At 50.2% G+C, this 24,855-nt stretch overlaps 1 long non-coding RNA gene across 1 annotated transcript in view; it reads right to left on the reverse strand.

Moving 5' to 3' along the window:
* Positions 1-834: 834 nt before the first annotated feature.
* The window catches only part of LOC125119758 (uncharacterized), a 91,863-nt gene continuing 67,842 nt past the window's right edge, over positions 835-24,855 (reverse strand). Inside the window, exon 4 of the long non-coding RNA XR_007133161.1 lies at positions 835-967. This is a non-coding gene — a long non-coding RNA (uncharacterized LOC125119758). The remainder of the gene's footprint in view (positions 968-24,855) is intronic.

Consider the following 24,855-nt stretch of genomic DNA (forward strand, 5'->3'; position numbering starts at 1 on the left):
CTCCAGAAATATTTTTGAGTTAATTAATTAATTTGAGGGAAATACAAAGGAGATTACAGTTCCTAGCTCTACAACAAAGTTGACTACAGACCTCAGCTCTACAATAAAATGAAAGAAATACTATATAGATGATACCAAGACAAACAAACAGAGGACTAAGAGACCGAGGCCAGATTGGTGGGCGGGGGGGCGGTGTCAGGGACTCATACAAACAGGCAGTTCCGACAATCCAGAGAAGAGGAGATGAGTGGGATCAGGGAAGACTTTGTAAGCTGGGGACAATTATAAGAAATAGAAAGAAGGTGAAAAACAATCAGGATGAAAGTCTATTAATTAGGGTTGGGACCATTTTTACAAAAATGTAAAAATAACAATGACTTGAAGACATACGATCATTTTACTCTCACATAAAAGACATTAAATCACCAGGGATATTGGCGCTTTTGTCTTGCTTCTCTGCCATCTTTTTTTTTTTTTTTTTGGTCTTTTTGCCATTTCTTGGGCCGCTCCCAGGGCATATGGAGGTTCCCAGGCTAGGGGTCGAATCGGAGCTGTAGCCACTGGCCTACGCCAGAGCCACAGCAACGTGGGATCTGAGCCGCGTCTGCAACCTACACCACAGCTCTCGGCAATGCCGGATCGTTAACCCACTGAGCAAGGGCAGGGACCGAACCTGCAACCTCATGGTTCCTAGTCGGATTCGTTAACCACTGCACCACGACGGGAACTCCCTCCGCCATCTTTAGTGTATTACCTGATGGTTGAACACGGCTGCTCATGCTCCAGCTACTGCATACAGAATCCACGCAGCAGGAAGAAAGAAGAAAAAGGGAAAGGGACAAAGGATGTATGCCAGGTTCTCTTACCATCTCATGGGCCAGAAGCTGGTTATAGAGTCTCTCCCGGCTTTGGGGAAGTCTGGGATATGCAGTCATGATTCTGAGCCCAGATGAATGTCAAGTTTCCACTATTAAACAAAAAGAATAGAGTGGATATTGGGGTAAGCTATCATAGTGTCTACTGTGGGGCAGGGAAGGCATTCAACTTCTAGAGGTGTGGCAGAGTGCAAAGGAGGCCGTGATACCTTGAGGCTCCTCCCATCAGGAGGTGGAGTCTGTTTCCCCTCCCCTTGCACCTGGACTGGCCTGTGACTACTTGGACCAATAGAAGGTAGTAGAAGGGACAGTGAGCCCATTCTAAGCCTAGCCCTCAAAGGCCCTTGCAGCCTCAGCTCTTCCTGCTTTTCCAATATTGCGGCCACACAGACAAGCCTGGCCAGCTGGTTGGAGGATGAGAAACCACAAGAAGAAAAACCCAGGCACTCCTGCCGACGGCTAGATAACCAGCCGACATGCAGGCAAGGCCAGCCAGCCCCAGCCTAACAGCCAACAGAGTACAGATATGTGCACGAGCACAGACTGGCAGAACTAACCAACACACGTGTGAGCTGACTCAGTCATTGTGTTGAGTCATTAGTTTTGGTGTGGTTTCTTAATCTTCTTCAGCAATAGATACCTGATACAGGTGGAAAGGCTGCAGGTGAAGACACACTGGAAGTGTGGGGGGCTGAGTGGAGAGAATTCTCGGGAGGCTGAAGCCAGGCCTGTTTCCCCCAAATAATCCCAGTGATGCTTGTTTAGTCTAAAATAAATCTTCTTGGGAGCTGAAGATCTTCCCAGGTGCTTCAGTTGGAAGAGCACTGGAAGAGGGAGTCTCAGGCTCCAAAACTCGACTGCCCATAGCAACTGTGTGGCCAGGAGCAAGTCCTACCGCCTCTCCTGTCCCCAGACTCCCCTGGTGCCAGCAATGATATGGACTTACGCCTCAAGACCCCTTCAGTGGTTACGATAAGGCCAAAGTTAACTAATGAGGAAGCAAAGAAGAATAGGCTGGGACTGAGACATGGGAGATTGTTGGAAAAGCTGCAGTGATCAAAGGAGAAGGAAAAGGGGGCTCAGTGCTGCCTCCAAGTGGCCATGGCCTTCCTCTGGGGGTCTTCCATATTCTTTAATGGTGATGCTTACAACCACTCCTTGGCCTTCCCAGGCAGAATCACAAAGGGCCAAGACAAAAAGTGATTCTGATCTGCCTAAGCTCACTCAGGAGGAGGTAACAGCTGGAATTCCAGCCGAGCTCTCTGGATTTTGGCCAACTGCCCTCCCTACCACACTGACTGACCTGCCACCTTGTAAGCTAGAGTGACAATGGGTGTGGGACCCTGTGGCCCAGCTCCAGGGTGTCACATACCAGGCCATTCTCTCCATCCAGCTGGGATTGGTCCCTGGATCTCTATACCCCCTCCACATAAGAGGAGCAAAGAGCTTGTGGACACCCCAGCTTCACTGACCCATGATTGCTCTGGCATGCTCCCATGGTCACACAGCTCCCCTCCCAAAGGTGGGATATGGTCAGTTCCCATCTCCTCCAGCCCTACTCTGGCCAACAAAATACTAGCCGAAGAGTGCAGTGGCACCACCTTCCCATAGCCAGATGGGGAGTGGGCACATCTGCTGCTCCTGTGCCCAGAAACCTGCTGGTGACTTCAGCCCCCAGGGACCGCATGGGCTTTAGCTGGCCCTCCCCTCCCCCCAACTTGGCGAGCCTCATCTGGCTTCTGCCCAAATCCCTGGTTCCTGCTGGGACTGGTCACCTATTCAAAACCTTGGCTCAGATGAATCCAGTGACCAGCAGTGCCCCAAGAATAAGGGAGCAGATGCTCAGGGCTCAAATCTTGGCCCTGCTACTTGCTGGCTGTGTGATTCTGACCATTTTCGTTAGCCTCTCTGAGCCTCATATCTAAAATAGACTTGATAAAACCCCTACCAACAATGGTCGGAAGGATCCAGAGTAAATTTTTCTTTTCTTTCTTTTTTTTTTTTTTTTTCTTTTTCAGAGCTGAACCCACAGCACATGGAAGTTCCCAGGCTAGGGGTTGAATCAGAGCTACAGCTGCTGGCCTACACCACAGCCACAGCAACACAGGATCTGAGCTGCAGCTGCGATCTGCACCTGCACAGCTCACGGCAACACCAGATCCTTAACCCACTGAACAAGGCCAGGGATCAAATCTGCATCCTTGTGGATCCTAGTCGGATTCGTTTATGCTGCACCACAACAGGAACTCCCAGAGTAAACTTTTAAATTAGATAATGTACCTGATCATCTCCAGTTGTTCCAGAACATAGGGGGTTCATGTGCCCAGTACTACATGTTGGCTCCCAGCCCCATCCCTGCAAACTACATTTCCTAGGCTCTCTTGCCTGTTGGCTTCCCATTAGGTTCATCCAAATAGAAACACCAGTGGGAGAATGGAAGGCTGGAAAGAGGGACACAGCATTTGTCTTCTCCTGGCAGTGCCTCCAGCAGAGGCAGAATCTATATCCTGAGGGCAGCTGTGGCCCTGGGGTCTAAGGCAGCATCACAGGCGGTTCTAGCAGCATCTGCAAAAGAGCAGACCCCCAGGTTGCTGTTGGATGGCAGCACCCAAACATGGCAGCTGGGCTGCACGAGGGCTGTGGACCACAGGTCCCAGGAGAGAACCAGCTCCCTGGGGTAAGTGTAAGAAGCTTAATTTCCTTTTGCCTTCTGACTTTTTAGCCCCCTTGTAACTAATTCCTTGCATTATATCTACTTAAAATATTTACAGCATCTCCAGGCTCTTGCCTGGGTACTGAAGAATGCTGTGGATGGCAGGTGGCGCCCATCTGGAGTGCTTCTGACTTACTCTGCACATCTTTCACTGGACCCTAGCCCAGGCCCTTTGGGCTGCTAAGACCACCTAAGCACTCCTCTCAACACACACACACACACTCACACACACACACACACACACACACACACACACACAGCCTGAGCCTCAGATCAGACCCAGACTTGAAACCTTGGTTCTTCGCTCTGTGGAGGGACCCAGTCCCTCTTTTCTATTTACTTCCCCTAGGCCCTTCCTTGGCCCCAGCAGTCCTCAGCTCACTCACTCCCCACCCCTGCCAGAGGTTCCCAGCCACCCCAGTAGGATAGAATCCTAAAATGCATACAGCTTCCCTCCCGGCCCTTGGACGAAGCAGAGAAGGGGATGGTTTCTGCTGCCAGCACAGCTCAGAGATGACCCTGAGCCTGGAGCAGCCCTGTCAGCTTCTTCCAGTCTAGCCTCTGCTCTTCTGAATAGCAAGATATTGTTATGCCCATTGTACAGATGAAAACAATGTGTCTCAAAGAGATGCAGTAACTCATGGTTTTCTGGGAAAGGCCCCTGTCTGACATCCACAGTCAAACCTTCCTATAGATTCCATCTCCCCTTCCTCATCTTAGGTGCTCATGGGGTCAACACCCTACCTCCACCCCTATTACACAGAGCCTTCAACTCAGGCTGAGTCCCAAGTCCTGGACTTTCCAATCCTGTGACCTCCAATACAATGCCTTGGGCTCGCTCTCTGTTGACTGCCCTTTTCTTCCAGGAAGAGAATTAAAAAAGGGTCAGTGGGCCGAGGTGTCCTCTATACCTTAGAAACACGTTTGTTCTAATCTGAAGCCTTCAGACTGTAGAGACGATCACCTCCAACTGTGGTAGGTGTGTGCTCAGCACCCTAGCAGGTGGCATCCATGTGAACAGCTGCCTCCTCCTGGAGTTGTGGGATGCACATGTAGACAATGGTTGTGCCTTTGCAGAGACAGTGTTTAATCCGAGGAACACACTGGTAGAAAGACCAAGAGTCAGGAGACCTGGATCTGAGCCAGAATCGCCCACAAGCCTCTGACCCACTCTCTACAGAATTCTTCTTCCTCTCCAGAAAAATCAGGGCATATGTTTGTGCAAAGCCAAACACCTACACACGTGCTATCTCATTCGATCGCACAGCAGTATCATAGGGCCTCCTGGGGCCATCGGCTCCCTCCACCTGGGGGGACCCTTCAGCTGAAGCTCCAAGCTGGCTCCTCAAGGTGCCAGGTGGAATCCCAACATTTCCCCTGCCTGCCTGGGCCTGGCAAGTGGAGCCCAGGAACAGATGCCCGGCACCTTGTTCTTGGCGAGAATGACAGATTTGTGGGTCCCCTTCCAGGAGCTGCACTCACTCCCCCGGTACACGCTGTGTCAGCCCATCCCGAGCTAGTGAAAATAAACAGTGTCATTATCCCTCTGCTGACTGCCACACAGTCTATTTATACCACTTAAGACACAGGATAAATGGCTTCTCAGTTTCATAATGAAAGGAATATTTCATTTTGCAGAGCTGAGGAACTGTTTATTGAGCATAAAAACAACATTTATACTGTGTTTTGATAATAAACTGATCTGGAAGTTGGTTCATTGAGGCGGTGGCTCACATTGGACTTGATTGTCTCCACTGAGGTTGGCGTGGGTAGGGGGATAACAGGGTGCATGGAGCCAGTGGTCTGGGGAAGCTCAGGGCCCTGAAATGTCCTTTCTATTGACAGTGTCAACTCACTGAGTCCTCACAGCACCCCCTTAGGTGGCTGCCAGTATTATCTCCAATTCACAGGTGGGGAAAGTGAGGCACAGAGAATCTCAGCAGCTTTCCCAGGTCACAGAGCCAGTATTAAATGGTGTCAAGTGGAATTAAATGCAAGCAGACTCCAGAGCCCATACTCTTAGCTACCATGCCAAGATTTGTTTGCAGCCTAAGAAAGTTCTAAAAGGTGGGAAGAATACATGGAGAAGAGGTGAGCCAAGGAATGTGGCAGCCTTAGATGCTGGAAGAGGCAAGGGAGCCTCAGAAGGAACTGGACAGGCTGACATTTTTATTTTAGCTTCCCGAGACTCCTTTTGGAGTTCTGACCTCCTGAACTGCAAGAGAATGCATGTGTGTTGTTTTAAACCACCAAAGTAATGGCATTTTGTTACAGCAGCAACAGGAAACTAGTTTAGTCCTATTCAGTTCTATTTAGTCTCCTAGTTTGATGCTGATTTCAAAACCGCTGTCCTGTGGACTCCACAAATATACCAGAATTTATCAGTGTCCTAATTTAAGATCAGAAAACTCTTATCGCTCTTTATGTAGTTTCACCACTGAGGAACATCCTGAAATTCAGAGAAGGGAAATAATTTGTTTAAAATCATAAGCTAACAAGGGTGAAAGTGGCACTTGAACCCGTGACCTTGGTTTCCAGATGAATCCTTTGTCCCCTTCTGCAGACTCTCCCTCCTTTGGATAAATGTGTCCACCCTCCCAAGAAACCTGAGAAATGAGAATTAGAACAACAATATATTGGGGGAAGGTTTAAACTCCTATCTTTTGTCAATTATAAAACGTTTCATTTCACATTTTAATATTTTGGAAATCAGAATGCATCTTACAGCCCATCGCCTATCACAGTGTAATTAGGAACATATATGAACAGTACTTTTCCTTTTTTATGGTACATAATGGTGTGTCTTAGATTAGACAAAATGTCCTAGAGATGTAGTCAGATCACTCACTAAAAGCACACTCCTTTGTTCCACTAGAAATTTTAGTGCAGCATTTAAGTCTCTAGGTATGTGTTAAGATAGCAGGAGATAAATCCCTGAGTCACCAGTTGAAGAAGAAGTGCCCAGCATAGCAAATATCAGATTTTTTAAAAAATACCTACAGGATGGTATTTAACCAACAAAAAAATACCAAGATTACAGGATTTCAGAATAGAAGGACATATGCAATACTGAAGTACTAAACATTAAAACTGCAGTGTTTTTACGGGGGTCATCTTGGGCAAAGAGGAAACCTGTCCTAGCCAGGCTATGTGACAGGGCTTTCACACAGGAGACACTCCAAAAACAGTTGTTGAATTAACTAGAGTCTAGAACTAAGGAGTGATCTTTCTTGAATTCTCTTTCTCTTATATTTTGTTTTTCTCCCTTGCTTCCCCATTCCTTTCTATTTTCTGTTATACAAAGGCATGGAAGAAATTCTCAAAATTTTTAAATATTTACAGAAACTCCTCAGTTCTTCCTTCACATCTGCCTCCTTCCTATGCCCCAGCCTTTCTCTACAAAATGCAAGTAATGTTAATAACTGTTACTAAAAAGTATGAACATCTGTAGTGTGTCAGGCCCGACCCTCAACACTTTCCACACACTGTCTTGCATTTTGTTAATATCTTCTTATGGCTTTTATCTTGCCCTTCTTTGAAATTTAGTTGTTTGCATGCTTGTAAATCTCTTAAGATGGGGATTAAGTTTTTAACTCATTGTGAACCCTTTCCGCCTCACCTAGGCCTGGAACTCACGTTGAGCAAGTACTCATGTGAATGAATAGATGAGGGGATGGGTGGATGAATGGATGGATGGACGGACGGACAACTGAATACAATTATTTACATATTTTTTATTCTTAAGTCATTGAGAAACAGGCCAAAACAGAAATTCCCTACAACAACAGAGAGTTCGAGGTCACTGAGGTGAGGATAGATTTCACAAGGCACAGCCGATTTATTCAATACTGCAAATGACTAAAAATGATAGAGTTCCCCCAGAGTCCAGCCAACCAGATGGGTGTCTGCGCCTGGTCAAATACGCATGATATATTCTTATTAATAAAGCCAGACTAGTGTCCTCAGATTATCCAAGGAATACATTTGCCCACCCACAGCGATGGGGGAAGCGATTACTTATTAATAAAGCAATAGCTAAATCTAATTATATCCCCATCAGAGGCAGTTGGTAATAAAACCGGGCTGGTCTTCCAGAGCTCTGTGACCTCGCCGACCTCAAATCAAAGTTTAAACCATCCGTCAGCTTCCAATACATTCCCAGCACACCTACCAATTACGAGCACCCTGGTGCCGCTGTCTGCCGGGGGTCAGAGGTCACCACATGCACTAGATAGCTGGGAGCTGGAATGGGGCTTCAGAAATCTCATTATCCTGTTAACCATACATTTATCTGACAAGATAAAAGAGACTAGGTGACCAAGCTATCATTAAAGATTAATAGAAAGTATAAAAAATTCAGCTGCAACCAGCATTGCTGTTTAGAGCTTGTGATCGGCATGACAGGGTTATTAATCAGAGAGCCAAAAAGATTTAAGTCTTTGCTCTTGATATTTTCTATTTTTATTTTTAGGTTTTTTTTTTTTTTTTCTTCCCTCTGTCTTAAGTCATTACCTCGTCGCCTACCACCCCAAACGGAGGTCAAAGGAGCCTCCTGCTAATTGGCGCTTCTGCTTTCAAATCATAACCCATCGGGCCAATTATAAAATTGCCGAGACTCAGAGGTGGCGCGGAGTGCGGCTGAGGGACGCTTGAGAGTGGGGGCCGTGTTTTGAGCTGCTTATGGAGCTGCCGCCCTTCCTCGCATGCCAGGCCTGTTAATCAGCAGGGAAAATCAATAGGTTTTTAATTTAATTCAGCCCTGTAAGACACACCCAGGACCCAAGATGATTTCTCTTCATCTGTGATTCCATTTCAGTTTTACACAGAAGCTTCTCCACCCACGCCTACCCAGGAATCATAAGGCAGGCTCTCCTGTAAGGCTTTTTATTCTCTTTGGTTCTATCCCTAACACCCACCCAGCCCCACTACTCTGCTTCTTCCCTGGCATAACCCTTTGCCTTTTTGGGTCATATGTGCCTCTGGATGACAGCTCAGTAGGCTCCCCTTCTGCCCAGGGACAAGGCAAAGGAGCCAAGAAGATGATACAGGGAGGGGAGGAAGCAGTGCCGGAGCAAAAGTGCACCTCCAACCTCCCCCATGGAAGGGACCGGAGCATCAGTCCCCAGAAGGCTCAGGAAGCGTGTTGATGGCAGATGCGGGGGGATCAACCAACACCCACACCCAGCAGGCCTGCCAGAACTCATGTCTGTGGCTTCTCCACCGCTCAACCTCTGCAAACTCAGTCAGCCTCTCTGAGCGCCTACTTCCCAGGCTCGAAAGTGGGGACGACCCCCTCCCTCTCAGGGTTGTTTGAAGATCAAAGGGAATCCTCGAGTCCAATCTCCTCTATTGTCATCACTTCCCAGCTTGCTCCAGCTTCCTCTGGGTTCCATTAAAGCTAATCTGATAAATCAATTAAGGCAAAATTCTATTGACCAGGCTCTGGTGAGTTGCCAGAGTTCAAGGACAGCATTTTACTCTTCGGGGCAACTTTGCTCTCCCCATCCACTCAACACTTCCCGCCCCAACACACACAGAGAGTGAGTTCTCAGTGATTGTCTGACCACCCCCACCTCCCTTCCCTGCAACACTTCGGGTCCCAGGCACACCTCCAGGAGCACAGCCTGGCACATGCCCCTGGTGAGTGCACCAGACAGGTTTGGTAAAGAAAGGAATGAGTGCCTGGCCAGAGAGAAAGTCCAAGCCACCTGCTAGAGGAAAGTCAAGGTCAAAGATGAACAGGTAAGGCTCAGGAGGCAGCCCAAGAAGCCAAGAAAAGTGGAAGAGAAAGAAAAATGAGGAAGAGAAGGGACAGGTGGGGAAGAAGAGTACAAGGTGGGTCAGAGAGAGTGGCTTAGGACCGAGGTCATGAACAGACTCGGCCTTTAGAAAGATGTGACTCCATCTCTGTGGCTTAGGGCTGAACCTGATGGTTTCTAGGATGCAGCAACTCTGGCAAGGATGGAGATGGTGCTGCCAAATGCGTGCCTCGGAGTACTGCCCAAAAGGGTGTCTCATTCCCTTGGGAAGCAAAGCAGGCAGGGTAAGGCAGGAAAGGGCAAGCCGGGGGAGGTCTCACGGCAGGAGGGCGATTTAAGAAAAAAGTGACATTTCAAGGGACAAATGTTACATAGAACAGGGCAGAGGAAGAAAGAATGGAATTGAGACATGAGCAAAAAGCTCAAGCAACCTTCCAAGGAAGACTCCCCAGAGATCTCCGCTGTGATGGTTAAAGCTTGGATATGATGGGTGATCTCAGACACAGCCCATCCCACAGTTCCCACCCCGCCACACACCCCAGGGCCAGACCGAGTTCCACTCAGTAAAGGGAAAGGTTGTACTGAGTTTCTTCTTTCATTTCTCTCTCTTGATTCCCTCTGACTGCCAAATCTGTCTCATCTGCAAATATGTGTTTTATCTTCAAAGCATTACATGTCTAATTGTTTACTAGATTATTTACTAGATATGCATCTTAATATATAATTACATTTTAAAGTATCTTCTCCCCAGGAAAAAAAAAAATGTATACATGTAAGGATAACTTGATCCCCTTGCTGTACAGTGGGGAAAAAAATAAAAATAAATAAAAATTAAAAAAAGATTACTACTAGGAAATACATAGAATATAAGCTCCAGGAGCACAGAAACCATGTTGTAAATATGCTGTAACACTATACCTAGAGCAATGCCAGGAGCACAGTCATTTATTGATTGAATTAATTAATACATTAAATGAATGAATGCAGTAGCTTGACACTATTACATTTTTTCTGAAACTATTAAAAAATAAATAAATAAAGTATCTTCTTCCCAGAAAATAGTTTTTCTTTAGGCACTAATGCCCATTGTTTGAAGATCCTACACTTGGAAAATAGATGGAGAGAAACATAAAGAATCCATGACTCGGAGTGGGTTGGCCTTGCAGACAGACAAGGGGACAGCTTCCTTAAAGCCACATGCTCAGAAAAATCTCCTGAAAGATTCTGGAGCTAAGAAAGGTGTGTGTGTGAGTGTGTGTGTGCACGCACGTGGGCACACATGCATGCATGCGTGTCTAGGTACATCTGTACGTATGTATATGTGAGCCCTTGTCTGTGTGTTAGAGGAGCAAGAAAGAAGGAAAGCAGTATTAATTAAAAGTCTGCCATGTTCCAAGTGCTTTGGGCATTAACTATTTAATCTCCCTTTAATGTACCCATTTTACAGCTAAGGAAACTAATACTCGGAGAAGTAAAGAAACTTACTCAAAATCACTCTGCCTTTGTCAGAGCTGTTACTCCACAACTCATAGTTGGCCAAATCTTTGCTGTAAGTACTGAAGAAATCAAGATACAATGTTTTCTCCCATGCAGTGGCATCTAAATATTTTCTCATATCTATTTTCACATTTCACAAGCAATTTCTGAGTGCCTTCTCTCTAGGGCATTGTGGTAGAAACTTTATATGTGTTAACTAATACCATGATCACAACATTTCTGTAAGAAAGTTTACCATTCCAATTTCAGAGATGAGAAAACTGAGGCATTGAGAGATTAGGTAATTTCTCTATAAGGAGCTAAATTTCAAAAACAGGCTTGCTTGACTGCAAGGCCCAAGTCTTTGACACTGCATTGCCCTGATATACCTCATGATGATCCAGTTTTGAGCCTTGAGAACTCAGAATCTAAGTACATAGGAAAACCATAAATATAAGAAAACTAGAGTTGTCTCACGATGATCTATATGTAAAAGACAGTAGCTACCCTACATCATCATCAAAACCCCTGTTCTCTCCATCTTCCCACTCTGTCACCTTCAGTGGACTGGGTGGGCTAGATTTCCTCATGGTCACAAGATAGCTGCCACAGCTCCAAACATTATACACAGTCTTGACAACATGCAGTGGAAGCACTGGTTCCTCTGACCCGTTAATTCCTATGTTCTCTCTTTTTCCTTTTCTTTTTCTCACTTATTTTATGTTGTTTCTACTACATCTGTCTAGCCTTTTATCTGTATATATGTATAGAGACATGTTGGAAAGACATCCACCTAAAGTTAAAAAAAATCCCAGGGAGCTCCATCAGAAGGTGTTGCTCCCTGGTCCAGGGGCCAAAAAATTGTATTTATCCTATGTTGGTACATTGTACAAACTGCCTTGCCCAGTGCTTCATTTGGAACAGTGGTGTGCTGGAAGCGGCTTCCACTTGCTTTCAGGACCTGATTCTCTGCATGCTTCCCGAGATGTCACATTGGTACCTTGAAATCCACCATGGTGGGAATATTCATACCATGGGAACTGGCTAATGCTGTATGACAAATGCAGGGGTTGCATTTTTCCCTGTGGAAAGCTGGTTGTTAAGCACTCACCCACATACCCCAGCTTGATAGGTAACCTTCCCTTCCACGCCCTAAATCAATGCACTGATGTCAGTCTTACTCCCTCCCCCAAGTACTGAGCATGGTGCTTTGCTCAGGGCAGGAGCTCGCTCCTAGATGATCAGCTTCTGAAAATGCCGTGTAAGCGGAAAGGCCATCCAGGAATCACTGTGGGCGCAGCCTGCCCTTGGCCCGCCCAGGCTGTGGGCTGTGCCATGCAGGTTCCTGCATTCTTCCTGGACAAATCTGGCCCCACCTGCTCAGAAAGAACAGGCAGGGCTTCACGGAACTGGTGATGTCAAATTGCCCCAGGCCTCCCCAGATCCCCAGATCTTACACAACGGAGAGGCTTAAGTGACTCAGGAGATGAGCCAGGCAGTTCAGGTCTTGGAAAATGGTGGATGGTTAAACCGGCCCAAGTAGCATCGTTTGTCAGTTTACTAGTGGGGTCAGAGGGGTTGCTCCAGTTTCCTAAAGCGTTGTCTGTGCTTTTCAAGGGAGATTGCAAGTGACAGAGAGGAAAGCAAGAGGCAGGCCTGGGTGATGCTCCCAGGGATCCCTATACTCCCAGGAGTGCCGCTGTGACCCAAGCATGCCCGGGGTGGGTGGGGGTCCCCAGAGAACTGACAGGCTCAGCTGTGAGACCAAGCCACTCACACCGCAAGACTGTACACTCACCTGGACTCACACCTGCCTGTGCCCCTGAGGCCCCAACTAGAGGAGATCTGGGACAAGAGGCAGGGGCTGGATCCCCATCCCCTCTGTTCCCCATCACAGTGTCCAGTCTGCAGGTCATTCTGAATCATGTTTGTTGAGAAATAAACTTGAATTCTAGTTCTTTGCACTGTGCAACCTGTTTCCCCACAATGATAATGAGGTGCCTGCATTTCCTGGGCTCCACGATGTCCCTCCCACCTCACCAACTTTGTCACCTTCTGCTTCTAGGTTTGAGCCAGCCTTGAGTTCAGGAAAACCTGGGTGCACAGGGGGCTAACTGTCCAGACAGAGACCCAGGTCTTCACCCCTTCCCCCCCTCACCCCACCCTGTCTCAGCCCCTGTGCAAACCAGTTTCTGGCACCTGGAGCTGGCTGGGAGTGACAGAGTGACAGCCACGAGATGAGAGGGAAGCTCAGCACACCTCCCACACCACCATCCCTAGGCTTCCCTGAGTGGAAGGATGTCAGAGGCACGTCAGCCCCTCAGAGGCTGCTATTCCAGGTGGACAAAGCAGGAAGAAGGCTCAGGGGAACCTGGACCCCACAAAGCCAGCCTCCAGTGGATGCGAGTTGAATCATGAAAGGGGCGCAAGCTGGTCTGCACCCCACCCACGGCCTTCAGGGGATGGGGGAGAAGGGGAGACAGAGAAATCTTTTTTTCTTGTATTTCCTGCCATCCCCATGCTTCATCATTTGCCTCCTTTCCTCCTTATCAGAACTCCACAGGTCAAATGCTCTTACCCCCATTTTTCAGATGAAACTCAGTGAGGTGGTTTGTCTTGCCCAAGGTCACTCTGGCCTCTGAGGCTGAGACCTTTTTGGATGACAGTTGAATGGGATCGAGCACCATGCCTTGAACAAACCTAGGAAGGAGATAACCCCTTGGGCACTTGCTCACCACCCTGATTTTCACATGTGAACAGTGACGGCCACTCCTCTGACCCCAACATGGGTGCACTGGGGCCTGGTGTTCCCTGGCTGGCCCGTGTCTAGAGCATCGTGCAGGGAGTGGTCCACTTGGCGCAGCTGAGCACTGTAGTCCAGGGAGCCTTGAAGGGGCATGGGGGGGTTTCCACATGGGAGGACGAGGATGTGGGGTTGGGGGAAGGATGACGTGACTACCCCCGGGGAAAAGCCCACAGGGACCCAGGCTTAAGCCAGCATTTCTGGGGGCCACAGCCCCACTAGGAAGCCAGCCTAAGGGACGAGCTGGGGCTTTCTGACTCTCCCCCCTCTGCATGGTCTCCACATCCCTCCGCTGGTCTCTCTCCAGGTCCCCGCTCTCACCCGCTTTAACTCTCCTACAGACAAAGGCTCTAATCTCCTTTCCCCCCATTAAGATCCAAAGGTCCATAAGAAATGGCTATAAGGGCATGATAAACTGTAGCCACAGTATCAGCAAAGACATGCTTTGCATCCTAAGAAACCAGAGCCTAGATGCTCCGCCCACCGACCCTGCACATGGCCCTTCCCTCAGAGGACTTTTCTAGAAGGGAAGGGAACAGGGACCACAAATGAACTAACACAGTTTCAGTTTTCTTATACCTCATCCGCAGAAACAGGAACTCAAAGAAGCTGGTTGATTCACCCAAAGGCACCTGGGGCGGGGGGTGGGGTGGAATTGCAGGAGCCAGGTCAGCACCTAAGCTGTTGTTGGCACAAGATCCTGCACTCCTGCTGCTCCTGTCCGGACAGACCCCTGGTGTATCTCCATGGGTCATCTCCTCTCCCAGCCTCCAGTGACCCCATCCTTTTCCATAGTTAGCACCTGTCTGGGGCACAAGCCTAGGAGCTCCCTCAACCCAGGAGCAGCCCTCAGTCACATCCTCCTCTCCTTATCCCCCCGCTTCTTTCCCAGTGCTCCTGGCTGCCTCTCCCTCCATTTCCATTTCCAGCACGTATTTATTGAGAGTCTATGACAACCTGCTTGGTGCTGGAGAGTTAGAGGTGAGTACGCAGGACAAGGTGAGAGCTCCCACTCCCTGTCCTCAGAGCTGACATTCCTCTTGGGGGAGGCAAGGAGATGAATCCCTGATAAGTGATCAGTGCTAAGAAGGGTACAGAAGCAAAGCAGGCTCAGCCGGCCACCTCCATGGTGCTCGCCTCCATGGTCCTGCACTGCATCTGCCCTAACTGGTCCCCTCACTTGACTTGGGGAGCAGTCAGGGGGCAGGAAGACCTACAGGAAAAGAGCAAGGCAGGCTCCTTCGAGTGTGACATCATTTTAGGCTTTCTCACTCGCCATGGAAGGTCGAGGTTACCTCCAGGCACAGATGACAAAACTGAGGCTCCAAGAGGCTGCTCAAAGACATAGGAGCCCTGGAGACCTGTGCTAGAACCCAGTTCTCTTGCCCTCCAGCCCAGCAGTCTTCCCAAATCACGCTGCCTCCCAAGCCAAGTATGAGACAGCTGCTTTCCCCTCATTGCCCTCCTCATTACATCTCCCTAACCTGGCACCACCTCCCCTCCACCACCCCCCCCCTTAGCCCCTGCTGAAAGCAGGGATCCAAAAGTTCCAGAGACAATACCAACCAAGAGAGCAATCCCACCGGAAGGTGTCCAAGAGTTTCCATTCATTTATGACGCAGATTGGTTGCCGAACTGATTTCAGAGGAGAGCCGTATAGCCGGAAGTGGCCGTAGAATGCAGCTAATCCAGCTGCCTCATTTGACTCAGGCATCTCTCTACTCCTTGCTCTCTCTCTATTCACAGAAATGCACCAAGTGCTGATTTGTGCCGTTTACCAAGCGAGGCGCTGCACATATGATGGAGAGTGAGACAGAGGAGACACCTGACCTCGTGAAGTTCGCACGCTAGCAGAGGACTCGGGCAGAGATCCACGATCACAGACGTCATTGCAGAATCACAGCTGTGATAAGGGCCGCGAATGGCAAGAAAGCACCGTGAGAGCACCTGGTAAGGGAGGAGAATGATTTATTCCAGCAGATCCCTGAGGAAGGAGCAATGAATTGGCCTTAGACAGACAAGGGGTGGAGGGGAGGGCTTGGGGTGTGGGAGGAAACATCATGGAAGGAACAGCCCAGAGGAGCATGCATGGTGAGCCCTAGAGACTGGCCAGTATGGCTTTGAAGCAGAAACAGCGGGTGTGCCAGGATTGCTGGCAGGGCCACCACATGCCATGAGTTATGGGATGTGAAAAAGCATTTGGCCTCGATTCAAGGCCATGAAGAGCCTTGGAGCTTTCAAATGTGTCTCTATGGTGAGGAGGGAGCTGGTAGGTGAGGCTGGATGGGGCAGAGGTGGTGGTGGGGGACCCACTGGAGGCTTCAGTGTGTCCACAGGAGAGATGATAATGCTTTGGAGGTAGGTGATAACAGCATGAGGACAAGAGATGGGTGTGCTCCCGAGATAGGAAATCACCAGGGCTGGGCATTGCATTACAGGTGGGGATGAGGGAGAGGGAAGTCGAGGGTGGTTCTGGGTGCCACTCCATGGATGAACATGGATAGAGAAGATCTGATCTTGGAATCTGACTAATAAGACAGAGCAGATGTACCCAGCACCTCCCAGCCAGCCTTGACCCCAGACTCCTGGTCAGTTTCTCAGCAGGCAGCTCAGGCTGAGCAGAGCCAAGTCCTGGGATGGGGTAGGGGAGCTGCTTTCTCCTGGTTACCCTAGACCATGAGAGCCTAGAGATAGATCAGTCATCACTGCATGCCCCACTCCCATCCCAGAGCACCTCCCACAGTCCATGGTACACAGGGCTTGGATGGTCAGCCAGGGATCCCAAGAACACATCTGAATTCTAATCCGTCTCTGGGATTACAGATCCTGGGAACTTGCTTTCCATCTCTGTTTAAAACATTCTTACTGGCGATGAAATGATAGCAGGCATGCAGAAGCTCTTTGGATAGAAGCAAGCATAAGTGAATGGAAAATATTCTTATGACAAAGCTTGGGGTGGGGTTGAGATATGAAGAGGAGAAGGAAGGGCCTCACAGGCAGGGGCACAGCCCAAGCACAGGCCTGGGGAGGGGATGGGACTAGGCGATCAAAGGGGGAGGTGACTAGACCAGCAGAGTGCTTTCAGGCACGACATCTTGCGGCTCAATCTTCCCAGCATCCCTGCGAAGGTAAATATCATTTCCCCATTTTTCAGATAAGGAGACAGGTGAACACGCAGGGCAAGTTCTCCATACTCACCAGTTCCTAAGTAGCCAGGACAGCTCTTCTCACTGCCAAGCCACCAAGCCCCTAATAGCTGAGAAATTGCTTCCTGGGTAGAAGTTAAAAGTGGCTTTTAGAGGGTGACAGCTGCCCCAGAAGCCAGTGGAGGGGAAGAACTTTTAGTGGCCAGGACTTCTGAAGGTCTTCTAGTTTAATAACCCGGGGCGATTCTGAGAAAGAAATCAGCCTTTCTTGAGATGGGCCCCAGAAAATGAATGTGCTCTCTTCATGTCAAAAGCCCAAGTCTCACAGAGGCCAGGGGCAGGCCGGAGGGGCACGGCTCTGCCCACACGATTCTCTCTCCTGCAGCCGCTCTGAGGGGCAGGAGGCACGGAAGATACTGTCTGGTGATCAGCAACTTGGGTAAAACTTAATTGCTTCCCTGAACCTGAAAAAATATCAAACTGCATAAATAAATGTGCTTTAAATTATTAATAAAGGCATTTACATCTGAAGCATGAAAATTAATTTAATTTCTTATGCTAAACTGGCTGGCATGGCATGTGATTTGAAGATTCAGAGACACAAAGGGCAGGGAGGAAAATGATGGGAGCCATGTTATCTTGGGCATTTTGCATTTATGACCCTGGAAAAATAATAAGGAGGAATGAAGGGAAGGAAGGGGTGAAAGGAAGCTCTCCTGCAGACCCAGATGAAGGCGACGTATTGATGAGAAGCAGGAACACAGAGGCCACCTTTCCTCAGGCTTCTGTGTGTACATATGCACTGAGAGACTCTGAGGGAGCCTGGGTTCTGGGGAAGGATGAATTTCTTGGCTTTCTCAAGGGCAGGCATCCTGAAAACTGAGGTTGGGGTGAGCGCGTCAGATGAACCTGAACGGCCGGCTGGGAAGCATCAGCTAATGCCTACATGGCTTGGGCGAAGGGACCCAGAGACCCCCACCACCTGCCCACAGCCCATCCTGACACTGTCAGAGCTTCAGCCCTTCGGCTTCCAGAAGCAGGGTGAGGGTGGTGTCAAACAGCTCTGCATCTGAATCCCAGCTTGTCCACTTCTTAGTTGAATATCCTTGGCCCAATTTCTCCTCTCTGAGCCTCAGTGTCTTCATCTGCAAAATGGGTTAATAGTGTCTGTCTCACAGCATCTTTGTAAGGATGCAGCATGGCATGTGGGGATTGTCAAACCCCAGATCCAGACACTACTGGGGCAAGTGATACTCCCACCCATGTTCTCCAATATTCTTGATATCCCTTGGTAATGCCCAGATACTTTCGTTTCATAGAAGAAAGATTAAAGATGTTGGATTGGGGGCTTGGTCTGAGAAAGAGATGATATGGGGCCTCTTCTCATTTGGCCCCTGGGACTTGGTTGAACTCTTGAGATCTAGAAGCTTGAGAGTCCGAAAGTTCTGTCAGACTGTGGGCAGAAGCAGAGCTGCCCTGGGGCCCATGGGGGTGGAGAGGGGCACCCTCCCCTCCTCGGCCTGGAATGTTCTGTGTGCCGGCATTCAGGGCCCTGGCTAAGGAGCACGGACCCCTCATGCAGCAGTGCCCCTGCTGGGTAGGGGCAGTGGGCACAGACATGAGGATTCAAGCAGGAGAGGAGAGGTGGCATGGTTGCCACGAGTGACAAGGCCACCAAATACCCAGGGAACACTCTTATCTAGAGGTGGGGGCCAATGAAAGCACATGGGCCAAGATTTCCTAGCTACAGGCTGGGGGCTGGGGGCTGGGACCTGGAAGTACATCTCTGAAATGCCTGCCACCAGGCCAGGTATGGAGTAGGTGCCAGGACAAGTCAGCTCCCTTCCCACTCCCCTTCGTTCCTGCCTTGTGCATTGACTAGGCGTTGATCTTTTCCTTTATCTTGTCTCCAGGAGAGTCAGAGGTTAGGGTTCTGTCCTTTAAACCCTTGAGAGAACAAGGACTAATCCTAACACACCAACCAGCACTTACTAAAACACCAGCTAACACTTTACACAGGACCCTTAGTAGTTGAGTCAATGTTTTCACTTCTAATTCACTTGAGCCTTGTCGACCACCTTGTCAAATAACATCCCCGCTTTAGAGTGAAGGAAACTGAGGCCCAAGGAAAGTGACTTGTCTAAGATCACCCGGCTTTTAAGCAAACTGCAGAGCAGGGGTTTAGCACATGTGATCCGATAGCGTGGAGGGTGGGGCTGAGCCGGGGCTAAATCCCAGCCCTCCCTCTTAGCAGTGGCCATTGCTGGCATGGGGGGAAGCCCTTCCTGTATGCCAGGCACTGTGCCAAACGCTTGGCAAGCATCACCTGCACATCTTCACAAAAGCCCCATCATGGAGGCACTCCTGTCATTCCCAAGCATAGGAAGAGCACCATAAGCTAAGTTCCCTTTCCTCTAGTCTAGTGAGTAGAAAGTCAGGATTCCAGCAGCTCAGGCCAGAGGCCAAGCCTCTAACTATGAGTCCCACTGCCTCCCACTTAGCAAACTCCCCTTCCCCACCCATCGAACAGACCTGATGACCCTGAACGAGTAGAGCTGGTGTTCAGGCCAAAAGGGACCAGAGCACCCTAGCACAGAGTGGGCGCTCAATGGACATATTTCTTTCCCAGGCCACATGGCTTCCCAGGCCCACACTGGGCCTGGAGGATGGAAATGAAAAGGCCGAGAGGGGTGGCTGAGCAAAGAATCCTCCGCCCCCCACCCTCCATGGAACCAGTACTGGCTCACAGTCTGGAGCCTGTCCCAGACCTGGGCATCTGCCTCAGCCCGGCCTTGGACCTCTCTGCCTAGCAAGGGCTGAAAAACACAGCTAAAAAAATTTTACTATTCCTACCGGTGTCAAAAAGGACATGGCTTACTTGAAAGACTCATGGCTGTAGCACGACACGGGCCTGTGTTCGAACCCCAGGGGGCCTTGGGCAGGTTACTGCACCTCTGGACATGCCAGGTTCCTGCTGGGTGAGGCAGATGGTAGGGCTCCCCACCCAAGGTTATGGCCGGGTGTGGGTCAGGGCTATGACTTACTGCCAAGGCATCTCTGCTTTTTCCACCACTGCCTTGGAAGCAGCCTTGAAGGCACCACAGGGGGTCCTGTTTGCTGGGAGACTCTGTCTTTAACAAAGGAGATGCTGGCTCCAACTTTTTTTTAGTAGATTTTGTTTCTCAGATATTAGCTTTCCTAACTGCCTTTGAAAACACTTTCAAATAGCAACACAGCAAAAAAAAAATTCTTAAATAAAAATGGAATGAATGCTTATTAAAGGCAGTGTATTACTTTAGGTTGCATTTATGATACAGCAGAAGCGGACATTATCTTTAGATTTTCCTAGCGAACAGCGTCTCCTCTTGTAATCATAGTATGAAGTCAACATTTATGTCCATTTTATAGGACTTGAAGTATAGTTTTATATTTTATAGCACACTAGAAGTTTATAGCTATTACCTCTCTCACACACACTGTTGGTGGCTGCTTTGATCTAGTCGTCATTGAGACATTTGTTGGGGACTTCATCGTCAGAAACTGCACGACACATTCCAGTTGCTAAGAACAAATTGTTAAAAGAGCAGGCATTCCTGAACGCCACGCGTTATGTGCTGGGCTTGGGATAGGGTGGGGAATCCCTTTTTTTTAGAAATTGTTTTCACCCCCAGCGAGTCAAGAATTCTACTTGGAGGCCGGGAAGGGCTGAGCTACCCACTGGCTTCAGTACTATCCCCTCTTCCTTTCTGGGTTCCCTCTCTGACCCCAGGTGAGCACCTCTGAGCCCCCTGACATTGTATGTGAACCATCATATGTCTTTTTCTGCGCACATATAAAATAACAAAAACCAGACTCCTGCTGGAACTGGCTGTGGCTGTGCTCAACCCCAAAGTCCCGGGTCCTGGTCCTGCCCTCAACCTCCTGGCCCCTCCTCCTCTTGGCCCAAGGGCTCGGTTCATGGTTGGGTTGGGAATCTGGGCGCAGCTCCCCGGCTCCCTCGTCCCCAGCTCCCCAGCTTGCATAGGGGTGCCCTAAGCAAGTCCCCTCCTTTGCTCATCTGTAGGACAGGAAAGAGATACCTACTCCACAAGTTGGATGGGACACCCCCACAGGATCCTGGCCATGACAGTGATTTGCCAACTGTAAAGTGCTGTCAGTTAGCATCATTGTTCTATCTCCACGAGGGGATCACAGACACTCATCTAATTGGACTCATTTCTCCTAAAATAGCAGAGGTCCACATGGAAGGAGGAATACTTGGGGTTCAAAAGACAAAGTTACGTGAGAAGGAAGGTCTCCCCTCCTGCCCCTCCCCCACCTGCTCCTGGAGGCTTCCCCTCCTTCCCCACTTAGAAAGGAGCTGAGAAGCAAGCTGAGGAGTTAATGATCTGAGGGTGAGCCCACCAGTCCTGGGCTTGGTCTCCGGGGAACAGGGGCAGAGCTACCCCGTGTAACTCCCTGTCCTTCACTCCTGTGGCTCAGAGGTGGTGGTGGTGGGGGGAAACAGGTGCTCACCCGGCCCACAAGGGGCTGAGACTGGGCCTGCTTAGAACCATGGCCCAGGTGTATAAGCCTCATAGGGCAAACCCTGGAGGAAAGAGGGGGCAAGGGGTTCCTCAACCCCTAACATGCTCCTTGCCAGGCCTACTCTAAGTAGTAGAATGTCAGCCCTGATTTATCTATTTGTTCAATAAAACATGTCCTAAGCAGTTACTATAAAGCAGCTCCTATGACAGTCACTGGGAATAGAGGGGTGAGAGGAGGAAGAGAAGGAAAATATAGAGTAATGGTCTCATTTTCTCTCTCACATAAATTCTCCTCTGTGTCATACTGGGTTTCTGTCTCTCCCCGACACACACGCATTCTCTCCACAGACAGACAGACATACATACACACACACACACACACACACACACACACACACACACACACACACCCTCACTCCCTGCTCTCCTGAGAGGCTCCTTGGCTGAGGCTGCTTTCTGGAAGCCAGAGAGAGCTCTGTGGGAAGAATAAGTGGATTCAGCAGACAGAACATCCTGCCCCTCCCCCTGCCCCCCTTTCCTCCCCTCCCCCATCTGGCCTTCCTCTAAGCCAAGCCCCTGGGGCCTGCTCAGGGCTTATCTCCCTGCTGGACTGACCTCAGTGGTTCACTCAAGCCTTGCTCTGCTTCTCTTCAGTTTCTAAGATTTAGCAGAAGAAAAAGACAGAAAGGGAAGCATGGGGAGCCCAGCTCAGGGCTGGGGGTGCCAAGGGGAAGGGGCCCCAGGCTCAGCTCAGAGCAGAAGTCACTGATGTGCTGTGGTCGCCTTGCGGTTGAGGCTCAGAGGCTCATGCAAGCGGTTGTGGGGAGCGCGATAACCGGCAAGCCGATTCGAAGAACTTCTGAAGGTTTTGTAATAAAAGGTGACAGCACAAAGCAGGAGATAACAAGGCGCCACAGCACCATGCCAAGAAGTTGGGCAGCAGTGACGATGGAGGGCGGGCCTGAAACCTGCTCCCCTCTGGCAAAGGAAGTGCCAGTTGTGTTGCTTGGAAGCAGAGACAAGGAATCCACTTGGAAGAGCTCCCTTGTTCTCAGCTGGGGTGGAGGTGCAACCGGAGTAGAGATGAGCTCAGGCCGGCCCTTCCTGAGAAGCTGGGAGTCCACCCAAGTCTCAGGGCTTCAGGCCCCCCGGCCATATAGGTCTCCTCACATGCTTGTCATCTCAGCGTGGCCATCACCCTAGCCTGGGCAGTAGCAGGACAGGGGGACAGCACAGGGATGGAGACCCCAGCAAGGGGCAAGGCCAGGTGGTTCAGACACCCTCAAAGGACAGTCAGCCATGGAGGCAGGCACGCACCGATGCTCCACGGCCACGGGACATGTCCTCATTCCTTAGCACGGCGTTCAAGGCTGCCTCCTTCTGGACCAGACTACCTTTCCAGCACCATCTCCTCCTCCTTGCCCCACTGACATGGATATCCCCCTCGACGGTTTGCCAGACACACCACATATCCAGCTCGCAGATGCCCCAGTGCCTTTGCACAAGCCAGTTCCTTTGCCTGTAATGTTCCTCCCTCTCCTTCCTGCCTGGCTGATCCTTCAGGAACCTGCTCAAATAACCTCTCTGCTGTGAAGTCTTCCCTTGGCCCCCAGGGAAGGGCTCACCCAGGCTTCCCACCAAGTTTGCCTGGGCCCAACCACTTTGCACCCCCTCCATCAAAACCACTTCTTTCCTTGTCAGTCTCTCTTCTAGTCTGTGAGGAGAGGGACCATGTCTTCATTTATCTATCACTCCCAAAGTCTAGGTCAGAGTCTGGCATGTAGCATACCCTCAGTGTGGATGGATGGATGGATGTATACTTGGATGGGAAGGAAGGAAGGTGAACCTTGTTGGGCAGTACTTCACAGCCCACCACCTCCAATGGAGGGTGATCCTAGGACTGGTGCTTCCTCCTGGGCTGGGGGCCTGGGGTCCTACCATCTGTAGAAGGCCCTCTGCATCACCTCTCATGTCAGAGGCCCTGCCTAGGCTCTCTCCTCCTCCACCCTCACACTTTCAACCTTGGATCCCAAATAAGCGCTTGATCCCTGCAAAGTGGCTTGGACCCCAAAGCCTCAAGGGGGTCTTGGGAACCCAGCTTTCCCCTTAGACAGCCCCCAGAGGAGGGTAATGCATCCCCTCGGCAAACCTCAGGCTGCTCTGCACAGAGCAGGAAGACGGGAGGGTTGATGATGAGCTGCAGGTCAGCATCATTACCCACTCCCCACCCAGACCTGGCTACGCACCACTGACTCCCACGCCCACTTAGAGTCCTCCCGCTCAGGTATGAAACCCTCGGGACCCTTCCCATGCCTTGGGGTGACCTCAGTGTCCAGACCCAGGAAGAGGTTTCACCCCCAGGGGCACTGGCACCAGCCTCTCAGTACCAACCCCAGTCATGCCCAGAGCAAATGGGCAGGGCAAGGAGGTGGGAGCAAAGGCCGACCAAAATGGCTTCAACCAAACTTTGCTGGTTTGGCTCTGTCTGGACGGTAGAGGAAGTGAGTATTTCACACCTGGTGAACTGGAGCGGCCAGGGGTATCAAGAAGCGTTTTCTACAGCTGGATCCATTGCTGTGCACCCAGGAGACACCACCCCGCCCTGAGGCTCCTCATGGGACAGGACCCAACACAGGCTAGCAAGATACTCCCAGACAGACAGATGATGGGGCTATGACTTCCTGTCTCCTCAGCCCAGACCCAGCCCAACCCGCCTGGAGGGGGACCTGCAGAGAGCTCTAGAGACAAGCAATGGTTCCCAGAGAACTCTGTCCACCTTGGGGTCCTTTCTCCTGAGTCCCTTGGAGCACTCTTCACGCTCCTGGCTTGTGGGCAGCGTGGCCTGCTGTGGGTGTCTTCCCTCCTGGAAACTCCCGTTTTCCCAACCTCCATGGAGCATCAAAGCCAGGCTGCCACGCCTCCGTGGAGGAGCCGCCCGTGGTGGCCTGGGGTCTGAAGGCCTGTCTGCTTTGCCTTCGGAGGCTCGTGCAGCCAGCCCTCTGCTTGGCTCACTGCTAATTGCTCTAGACAAAAACAGGTCTTTCCTATTCCTCTCACCCCGTGAAAATGAAATGCTTGCTCCTCAGAACAGCAGATGAAAGGGGAAACCCCAGCTGAAGACACTTACAGGGACTCTCAGCTCTGGGAAGAAAGGGCCCAGCATGGGGACCACAGCAAACTTCACCTGAGTCCTGACCCCTTGTGTGCCAGCTGTGCCTCGTTGGGACAAATCCCTTCTCCAAGCCTCAGGTCCCTCCTCTGTAAGATGGTCATGAGCCCAGGATGCTGTGCACCAGGTCACCTGGAAGCGTTTGGTGAGATTCGGATTCTGAGTGTAGCAGGCAAGGCACATAGTGGGTGGTAAAGAGACAACCATCCCCTTCCTGCCCTTTCACTGCCCAAGTGGGTTTAGGGTCCCCATCCGGAGCGCTCAGGCCCTGGGAGCCACCCCAGTGGGTCTGAATCCCAGCTGGGTGCGCCTTGGGAACTAACCCAGCCTGTGTGACCTGCCCTCTCCTTTCAGTGACATGGACCCCGTGATGGCTGCCACATCAGAG

Source organism: Phacochoerus africanus, chromosome 2 (genome assembly GCF_016906955.1).
Source record: "Phacochoerus africanus isolate WHEZ1 chromosome 2, ROS_Pafr_v1, whole genome shotgun sequence".
NCBI lineage: Eukaryota > Metazoa > Chordata > Mammalia > Artiodactyla > Suidae > Phacochoerus > Phacochoerus africanus.